Source organism: Echinops telfairi, unplaced genomic scaffold (assembly GCF_000313985.2).
Source record: "Echinops telfairi isolate 266 unplaced genomic scaffold, ASM31398v2 ScPeMD7_7459;HRSCAF=8497, whole genome shotgun sequence".
Classification (NCBI taxonomy): Eukaryota; Metazoa; Chordata; class Mammalia; order Afrosoricida; family Tenrecidae; genus Echinops; species Echinops telfairi.
In genome coordinates, this window is record NW_022111359.1 from 7,782,169 (window position 1) to 7,792,978 (window position 10,810).

Below are 10,810 nucleotides of genomic sequence, written 5' to 3' on the forward strand. Positions count from 1 at the left end.
GTGGGCTAGGGGTTCTGGTCCTAGCTCCCAGTCCCAGGGGCCTAAGGGCGACACCCCTGCCTGCCCCTACTGTGGTGGGAAGGGGCCCTGAGACAAGGACTCAGGTGCCTGGGGGCTGGGGAACCCCAGGTCAGCTGACCAGCACCTGGACTGCCTCTTCCTGGGCGGGGCCAGGTGAGGGCAGGGCAGGCTACCCGGAAAGGGGTAGGGTCAGCAGGTGAGCGGCCAGCAGCAGAACCCTGCAGAACCTGTACATGGATTAAGAGGCAGTTGTGGAACGGAACAAGGAAAGAATGCATTATTTAAATCAGTATTGTGAGTGACAGGGTTGTATTCTCACATCATACTTATTCAATCGGTATGCTGAGTAAATAATGAGAGAAGGTGGATTATAGGAAGAAGAATGTGGCATCAAGATTGGAGGAAGGATTATGAACAAACTTCAATATTCAGATGACAAAATCTTGCTTGCTGAATGTGAGGAGGAGTTGAAATGCTTGCTGGTGCAGATCCAGGATTTCAGCCTTCACTAGGGATTATAACTCAATATAAAGAAGACCAAACTCTTCACAACTGGACCAATAGATGACGTCATGATAAATGGAGAAAACATTAAAGTTGTCAAGGATCTTGGCTTTCTTGGACCCACAATCATTGTTTATGGAAGGAGCAGTCAAGAGATCTAAAGATGTGTTGCACTACGTAAATCTGTTGCACAAGACCTCTTTAGAATTTTGAAATGGGAGGATTAACTTTAAGGACTAAGGTGTGCCTGACCCAAGCCATGGCATTTTCAATTCCCTCATATGCATTTAAACATTGGACATTGAATTAGAAGGAATAATGGAGTCATTTGAATTGTGGTGTTGGCAAAGAATATTGAAAATACTGTAAGCTACCAAATAAACAAATCTCTCTTGGAAGGAGAACAGCAAGAATTCTCCTGGTGGATGTTAAGACTTCATGTCATGTCACATACTTTGGACATGTTATCAGAAGACACCAATGACAGAAAATAACATAATGCTTGGTAAAATGGAGAGGAAGCAAAAAGGGGAATGCCTTCAATGAAATAGATAGACAGATGGCTGCACCAGTGATCGCAAACACTAGAACAATTGTGAGGATGGCACAGACCCAAGCATTGTTTCATTCTATTGTCATAAGGTTGCTATAAGTGGGACCAACTCAGTGGCACCTGATCACAACAATATGTACAATACATAGCAGACTTTCAATAAGTTGTGGGCATCATGTATATAGTAAATAGTATTTATTTACTCATGCTCTCATCTTGTGCCAAAAATAATACGTAAATCTAAGGGCAGGATCTTGCCCCTCAAAATTCTGACTATCTGCATTGCTGCATTCTTATCCATCAGGTGTTTGGGGATGATGTACAAATCAATGATAATAATAATAATAAAATACCTTAATCAGTTTAATTAAGGTCTTAGCTGCCAAACACTTTGGAGACCTAGGCCTCAATGACCTGGACAGATTTGGATGCGGCTGAAGAGTCCTGGTGGTGTTTTGGGTTCCGCCTTGGGGTACTAACCACAAGGTCAGAAATTCAAAATGACTAGCTGCTCCATGGGAGAAAGATGAAACTTTCTACTCCCGTGAAGATTGACAATCTCAGCATTTCTACTCTGTTCTATAAAATCACTATGAGTTGGAAATGACTCGATGGCATTGAGTTGGGTTTTGATTTAATGAGCTTGTAGTAGTAGTTGACAACCCTCCTTGATGCATTCCACTTTAATTCCTGCTTTAGAAATTATTACTCTACCATATGACAATTTCTCAACCTGGGTCCTGTAGAAATTTGGAATTGGATCATTCAATGTTATGGAGGGCTGTCCTGGACACTGTAGAATATTTAAACTTATCTTTGACTTCTAAATATTCAGTTAACATTTCCCTGTAAAGACAATTAAAAAATATCTTCAGAGATTTTTTGCTATCTGCCCTCTAAGGGCAAAATCATCTCCTTGTTCAGAACCATTCATCTACTATGACCCAGAAGCATCAGGGAAAATGAATGTAAGAAAACTAAAGTGAAGAAAAATCTTGGTTGTCCTGTGGTACAGAGAACAGCTGACCTGTAGTCAGGAAATTTTTGGAAAGGAAATGTTCTTAATCCTGTAATAACGCAGTGCCAATATATCTTAGTTGAATTCATTGGGTGATTATTTTTAGTGTTCTCAAAACTCAGAGAGTAGAAACCTTGTCTACTCTTTAATACCTGCTTTTATCTCCAATGCCTATCACTAACCCATTGCCATTGAAGTACAGGACACAGTAGAATGCCCTATAAATTGTCCACGGACTCTTGGTGATACAGTAGACTATGCTTTGGGTTGATAACCAGATGGTCAGAAGTTTGGAAGGTCACCGGTTGTTTTACTGGAGAAAGATGGGTCTATCTGCTCCCATAAGGATTTCTTCAGAAACCCAAAGGGGCAGTTCTCTGACCTACGGACTCAAGGGCAGTGAGTTTAACTTTCTGTGTGTGTGTGTATGCTGACGATTGCACAACTCTTTGTAATATATTTAAACCACTGTATTATACATGTACATAATAAAAGATTGAAAAAAGAAAAAATATTCTATGTGTTGGAAATGAATTTCCTTGTCACAAAGACTCCAAGACCATTTCTGTTTTACTTTTCATGCTTATTTTAGCTACTGAGAGTAATATTTAGGTACAATAGGTAAGGAATCTGGAGGGGTTTTTTTCTTGTTGTTTTAAATCACATTCTATAAAATTATACAGCCCATATCAACAAAGGAAATGAAAAAAACAATATCCTTTTAAATTCTCCATGAATATGGTTTTCTGCTCCTCCCCCCAACCACCATGTGTGTTAGGCCAGGTTGAATAGAGAAACAAATCTAGAGACACTCACTCATATATGTGTAAAATAGAGCTTTATATCAAGAAGCAATTATGTATTATTAAAACATCCCATCCAAGGCCAGCTGAAGTCCGTAAGTCTGATACTAGTCCATAAATCCCTCTTCAGACTCACACAGATAGTGGGTGCAAAATCTTGTGCATTCAATGGTGGTGGAAGTATCACAGGGCTAGCGTGGGTCTCAGTGTGGTTTGCCAGCATGAAAGTGAAGGCAGAGTAAAAGGGAGGTTCCCAGGACCCTCCTTATGAGGAGGTCCTGTCCACACGGAGGCACCATCTGGCTTTTACCTGATTGACAGGAGAGACTCCACCCTACACTTCAAGTTGACATGAAATTACGTAACTACCACACCATATTTTCTTTCTCCCTTTTCAATATCCTATCCCTCCCCTCTCCCTATTCCCTTCCCCTTCCCTGACCTCCTTTTATTCATCAGAGTTTAAATTTTATAGTAGACTGTCACCTCTTGTCTCTCAGAGTAGCTGGTGGGTTCGAACTATTATCTTTTCAGTTAGCAGTTGAGCACTCTAGCTACACCACCAAGGCTTGTACCTACTTTGTGACAGTCCTAAAAACATCTTTGTTAAATAATAATGGGAGCAAAGTCCCTGGGTAGCACACATAGTTAAGCACTCTATGACTAGCTGAAAGGTTGAAGCTGTGAATGAACCAGTGGGACGTCAGGAGAAGCTTCTCCCCAAAGGCCAGTCGTGAAAACCCCATGAAGCAGTTCTACTGTGCACACATGGGGTCACCTTGAGTAAGAACCAACTTGATGTCAACTAGCAATAACAAATGGGACAATATTTGCTTTGTGTTCAGTGTGCCAGGCCTTACTCTTAGTTTTATCTTGGTTCTTAATTCTGCCTCTAAATGGGCTGCTTTGGGAAAACATATGAACTTCTGCTGCTGACCTCCATCCTCCATGGGGGCTGACTTTAGATCTGATAACCAGGATGCAGGAAGCTAAGTTCCAGCATCAGCTAAGGAGCAATTTCTTACACCTGCTGAAATGTTTGCACTAGGTGTGCAGAGTGTCCTTGGTTTTGACTCATTCATGTGGATTCTATCCAAAACCACAACTATCCAGGATAACTTCAGCCTAAATCCCACCCCAAACAATCAAGGACAAGACCAGAAAGAAGAGCCCGTACTTTTCCACTGAAAAGAGAATGATTCAACCAATTAACCAGATAGGATGCCAACTCTAACCATTTTCTATCCAATTCTATCTCTGGTGTCCCCCAAATAGCCCAATACATAGCATGGGCTCTGATTATCTAAATAAATAAATGGTGACGCCCCAAAGGAAAAGCTGGTTGGAAATTGTCATGGTCCCACCTGTCCACTTTGAGACCTGAAAGCAGAAACACAACGTTGATGATTAGAGTTAACAAGATTTTCTCCGTTCCAGTGGTAAAGAGGAACCAAGGGAATCAGCCAGAATTATTCTGAGGTCCTTCAAAACTGAAATATTTATTCTCATGTTCTGAGTAGCTTTATATAAAACACCAATCTCATAAAATATGGCCTTTTGAGGGTACTCACATTCTCAGAATTGTACACCATCTGCTCCTCCTCCTCTGCACATTTTGTTATTTTTCTGTACTCATAAGGAGACTTCATTGAGCAGCTCCACAGTGTCTGTTAGAAGAATCTATAGTGCATTCACCATTAACTGCTCCCCAGCATTAGATGAGATAGAGATTGTGGGAAGAAGAAAAGGTACATCATTGAGACATCAAATTTTGACTCATCTTAGGGAAACCTGGTTAGATATGTTCAATGGAAAAAGTCACTGAAGAGGTGCATCACACCACCACACAAGAGGGTCAATTTTTCTCTAATAGAATGATGGTAATCTTAACACAACAAAATGGAGGAATCTCAAAATAATTTTACTTAGAGAAGCCAGACAAAGAGGTATACAATGTTGTTGTCATTCCATGTATACAAAACTCTGGAAACATCAAATTAACCTATATTAACAGATACTCATTTTATTGCCTTGAAAGTGATTTCAACTTCTACCATTTAATCTTCATATATTAATATGCTATGTAAGGAGAACCATATTATCCTTTCAACTTTTATCTCCCTTGACATAGATATTGGCAGATTATTCTTTTCTTGAACTCTTACCTCCACCCTTAGTTTAAATTACTTGTGGGGTGGCAACAGCCCCAGCTCTGGGTTTTCTGAATAAACTACTCATCCTGGAAATCTTATGTCTCTACTCCTGAAATTAAAAATCAAGCAAAATCAACTACCGCAACCAACACCATCACCAAAAAAATTTAAATAAGTAAAACAAAACAAAAAAACAACCCCCCAATCCACAACTTGCTATTGAATTCTGAATCATAACAACCTTATAGGCCAGGGTGAAAATGCTCCTTAAAGTTTCCCATGCTATAATCTTTATGGTAGCAAACAACAATATCTTCTCTCCTCCTAACCTATTCCCAGACTGCTTAAAAAACAGTATTACACCTTAATTTCTGTTTTCCCCTAAATCTAACTCTGTTGAAGGCACTTAACTGACATTGACTGAGTGTAGATAGTAGGTTCCCTAGAGGGGAAAGAAAATTACTGAGTGGATTAAAGATTACCCATACATTACACAAGACAGTGCTGCTTCCTGCTGTAAAAAGTCCTGAAAACTGAAAGCTAGAATAACAAAAAACTTGGCAACTATGTAATTAAAAGTACCCTCTAGGAATATTGTTTATTTGCCTGTCCTCAGAGTTAGCAGAAAAGTGCAATCAAATGAAAAGGCCCAGAGCCACTTAGATGTCATGGGAACTCATCCTTTCTTTCTGCATTACTAATGTGAAGGAGGAATTGGGCCCAGTGAAAGTAGCTGCACTGGATTCCCATGACTCCCAATTAAATAGATGATCATCCTGTTTCACTGAACACAGAGAAAGTACTCTCCTCCCCTTAGTACTAGTCTCTGGGGAACACATTATGTTTTACAAACCTATGCAAGAACCAGACAGTGATTAGTTTTTCCATTGAATGGAAGAAAACTTTTGGATAACACCTGTGGGATAATCAGCACCTTGATTCAATGTTATGTAATCGCCCCAACCACACAACAAAGACCTGAATGGGAGCAATGCATATGGAAGGAAAGTTTGCAGACACTTTAGGAAATTAAATGTGACCATGTTGTTTTTAGGTGTCATTGAGTCAGTTTCAACCATAGCAATCCTATATACAACAAAACAACACACTGCATAGGCCTTGGCTGCCAGCCTTGCAATTGTTCCTATGCCTCAGTTCATGGTACCAAACAATCTAGTTAAGGCCCTTCCACTTTACCAAGCATGAATTCCTTCACCAGGGAGTGGTTTTTCCAGACAATATGTCCAAAGTAAGTAAGGCGAAGTCTTGTCATTCTTGCTTCTAAGGAGCATTCTGGCTTACTTCTTCCAATACAGATTGGTTTGTCCTTTTAGCAATCCACAGTACTTTCAATATTCTTCTCCAGCTCCACACTTCAAATGTGTACATTCTTCTACTGTCTTCCTTTTTCAATGTCCAACTTTCACATGCATATGATAAAATGGAAAATATCATGTCTTGGGTTAGGTGCACCTTAGTCCTCAAAGTAACACCTTTGATCTTTAATACTCCAAAGAGGTCTTGTGAGCAGATGTAGCTAATGCAGTGCAGTAAGTCCTTTGATCTCTTGACTTCTGCTTCCATGAACATTGATTGTGAATCCAAGCAAGACAAAAATCTTTGATAATTGTGTTAGTCTGGGTAGACTAGAGAAACAAATCTATGGACACACATATGTGTATAAGAAAGAGATTTATATACAAGAGTAATTGAACATTGAGAAAACATCCCAGCCCAATCCAGTCCAAGGGCATGTCTGATATTAGCCCATATGTCCAATACCAATCTATAAAGTCCTCTTCAGACTCACGAAACACATGCAATGAAGCCAAATACAGGACAATCACACACCAGTGGGTATAAAGTCTTTGGGTCCAGTGGCATTGTAAGCATCTCAGCGCTGGCAGGGGTCTCTCTGTGGCTTCTCTGGTTTCAGAGGTCTGGTTGCATCCATGTGGCTTGTCTGGCTCAGAGCACTAGGGGAGTTCCATGTGTCTTGCCAGCTGAAATGTCTTCCAGGATGTGAGCAGAAAGTCTCCCACCTCCAAGGAGGAAGTACCAGATTTCCCAGAATTCTCAGGAGAAGGCCATGCACACCCAGGGGCCTCGGTGGCTATGATCTTATTGATAAGCTAGACTCCACCCCTACACTCTTAATCCTCAAATTGACAAATGATTATATATCTACCACAATAACTTCTACCTTTTTTTTTTCCATTTATGATGATATTACCTATTAGTCCTGTTGTGAGGATTTTGGTCTTTTTTACATCAAGTTTTAATTCATACTGAAGACTGCAATCCGTGATCATCATGGTCTCCCCCCACTCATACATCTTGAGTTTGGCGGATCCATCTGGCCAGATTGAAAATGAATCATGTTTGGCATTGAGGTCAAGAGATGCAGGAGGGCTGACTAGTGACGTAAATTTTAATCAATGTTCTTGTTTATGTAAACTGACTTCTTTTCACCTGTCTGTTCTGTAGGGCAGTGTCATGTAAGTGGTGTTGGGAGAGCTAGAGCTAATCCATATAAAGCGCTCAAATCTATCACCTTCTTGGATAAGGAGAAGAAGCAACTATTAACAATGATCACTAAGATTAGGTCAAAATGATTGTCTATGTCCAAGGCTGAAACATTCTTTGAGAAGATTTATTAAGATTCTCAGAGTAACTAACTTGGTTTAAAAGACTTTTTTGGTTTGTTTTATTTTATAAGAAGTAGCAATAGTCTTCTTCAGGTGTATATAAACTCTAGTAGCTTGAGCTGAAGGCAAAAAGGATTTTCTTGGAGTACAAACCAATAGAAGTGAATGGGATTCAAGAAAATACAGATCCAACTCCCTTTGAAAATGGGGATAGAAGGGTCATATTTTGACCTGGCTAAGTAAGCATTTTCAAGTCATGCAACCTGAGAACCAAATGAGAAGCTACCTAGCAAAAGAGAAAGCTGGAATTACTCTTAAGGCAAAAGCTTGGTTGACTCATCAATAAACTTTCCCACATCTTTCTATTTCCTTCTACTCTATGTATGTAGAATGGATGTGTATGTTCTACAAGTACATAGATGCTCATAGGATAAGTCCCTTGGGAATTTCTGCAAAGGATTGGTTTCCTGAAAAGTCAGAGAAGCCAAAAATAATAATGTATCACAAACAGCACAGACTTGGAGGTAGTTACAGATTGTGAAAATGGTGCAGGATCAGAAAAGCTTTTGTTCTGTCATAGGTAAGGTCAGTATGAGTCAGAAGCAATCTGCGGAACTTAACAACATGGTCTGAATCATGGCTTTCCAAAAGATGAGGCATTATACTCCCGTAAAGATTTAAAGTCTCAGAAACCCATAGGGGCAGCTCTATCAAGTCCTACTATGAGTTAGAATTGGGTAGTTAGGTTAAACTATGTATTGTAAATCCTTAATACCTCAACCTCTGGTTATAATCTCTTTTGGGAACAGGAGCTTCTGTTATGTTAATGAGGCCATTTTGGTGTAAGGTGTCTTGAGCCAATGACTGTTGAGATAGACACACAGGGAGGAAGATGGACACCACATGTAAATGGTCAACAAAAGAATGGAAAAGGCAAGGCTTTTCCTGCAGAGGCAAGAGGGAACCAGGCCCCAGATTTTGAGCTCCGGTGGCATAGTGGGCTGCTAACTGAAAGGTCAACAATTCAAAACCACCAGCTGTTCCAAAGGAGAAAGATGAAGCTTTGTATTTCCGTCAAGTGTCTCTCACACAAGAGCAGTCCTCCTCTGTCCTTATAGGGTTGCTATATGAGTCAGAATTGTCTCAATGGCATGACTTTGGGTTTTTTGAAACTCCAAGTAAATGTGTTTGTTAAAGACACCCACTTGCAGTAATTCTGTTATAGTAGCACTAACTCATGGGTTAACCTCAGCAGTCTACTCTCTTATTTTGCTTTATTTTTCTACATAGAACTTATCACATTGTTATATGGTTGTTTCTGCTCTGACTTCACACGTCATGTGAACATGAACATGCTTTCTTTACTTGCTGCTACATGAGAGTGCCTCTGAAGTTTTTGGAGGCAGATGATATTGAGTTGACTTAAATCAGTTAATAATGCCCTATATGCACAGAACTTAATATGGTAAAAGCTAGTTGTTTTATAAGGGCTATAAAATGGGCCATCCATCTTATATATTCTAAAGAGAGCATAACACTACTGTATTACCACCACTTAATCAACAATGACCCTTCTACCTTTCCAAGAAACACTCACAGCTCCAAAGAGATTGGGGATTGGTGTTGGGGCCATGGGTTATGTCCAAATTTGCACACATACTTGAGTCCCTCCTCACCTCCGGGGATTTTTACAAAGCAAAAAGGTCAATGAGAAAGAAAACACTTCACTCTTCACTTGCAAGTAAACTGCTCCACTAGAAATCCAAGGGCGCCAGGAAACCTGTTTATCGTGTTGACTGCTCTTCTCCAAAATCCCAACCCCAGGCTTCAGAACACGTCTGAAGAATGCATGTGATGTGTGTAGGTGCAAACTGAGGAACAAAGGCCATGGAACCAACTATAGTCCTTGCAGCTCTCCATCCGTTTTCCAGCGTCCTCCAGGAATAACACCCTTGGCTGGGTGCCCAATCTGCAAAATTCTAAACATCTCTGCTTGTTTGGTCGATGTCAGGTTTAATCTTACAAGCACTCCAGATGGAGGTGTCAAAAATCTAGGTCTGTCATTTGCTACTCATGAGCAAAAACTTAGAAGTGCGACACTCAAATTTCAGCCACCTCTGGTCCTATGCTAGTATTTTCCCACTGAAAGGAATGTTAACCTTCTTATGAACTAGTTCAAACCTGGGGTATGGAGGTGGAAATTCAGGCTGTGTTGTTCAGCATATGGAAACAATGGAGCCTGAGCTATGTACAGTCTTTCTTTATGATATTGGAAGAGATGAGGAAAATAGCAAGGAAGCCAAATAAAGTAAAAAGAAAAAAAAAATGAATGCAAAACTGATCACCAGCAAATTTGACAGCTCCAAGTATGTGGCTCAGTAAAGAGCAGCTGAAAGAAAAAATAGCAACTACCTTAAATTTATTATTAATATTGACTCAATTCAGCAGTGCTTTAGAGCAGGATACACCAATTACCACCCATCCTTGTCTGGTTTTTGTTAACACCGCCAAGGCCCAACTGCTTGTCTCATTTATGTTTGCTTCACTGGTAAAACAGCAGTTAGAAAGTCATGGTAAGATGGAGTAAACCTACTCCTCAGGTACTGATATGGTCAGGTACCAAAAATCAGGATGATCAGCAAATTTGATGTTCTGCAAAACAGAGGTTGGCTGCAAAAGTTCAGAAAATAGAAGATAACTACATAATTTAAAAATATCCAACCCATTGGACCTCCACTCAAGTACTTACTCAATGGAAGAACACGTTATTCTATTAAAGTGGCATTCCATGATGCACACCTTCCCGACATGACCACTGAAGACAAATGTGTGCATAAGCAAAAGTGATAAGGAAATCTGATGGTACCTGGCAATCAAAAGATATAGCGTCTGGGGTCTTAAAGGCTTGCAGATAAACAAGTGGCCATCTAGCTGAGAAGCATTAAAGCCCATATGGAAGAAGCACACCAGCCTGTGTGTCCATGAGGTGTAGAAGGGACCAGGTATCAGACATCAAAGAACAAAAAATAATATCAGTGGGTGCCCACTTTCCCGACACGATCACTGAAGACAAACATGTGCATAAGCAAATGTGGTGAATAAAGCTGATG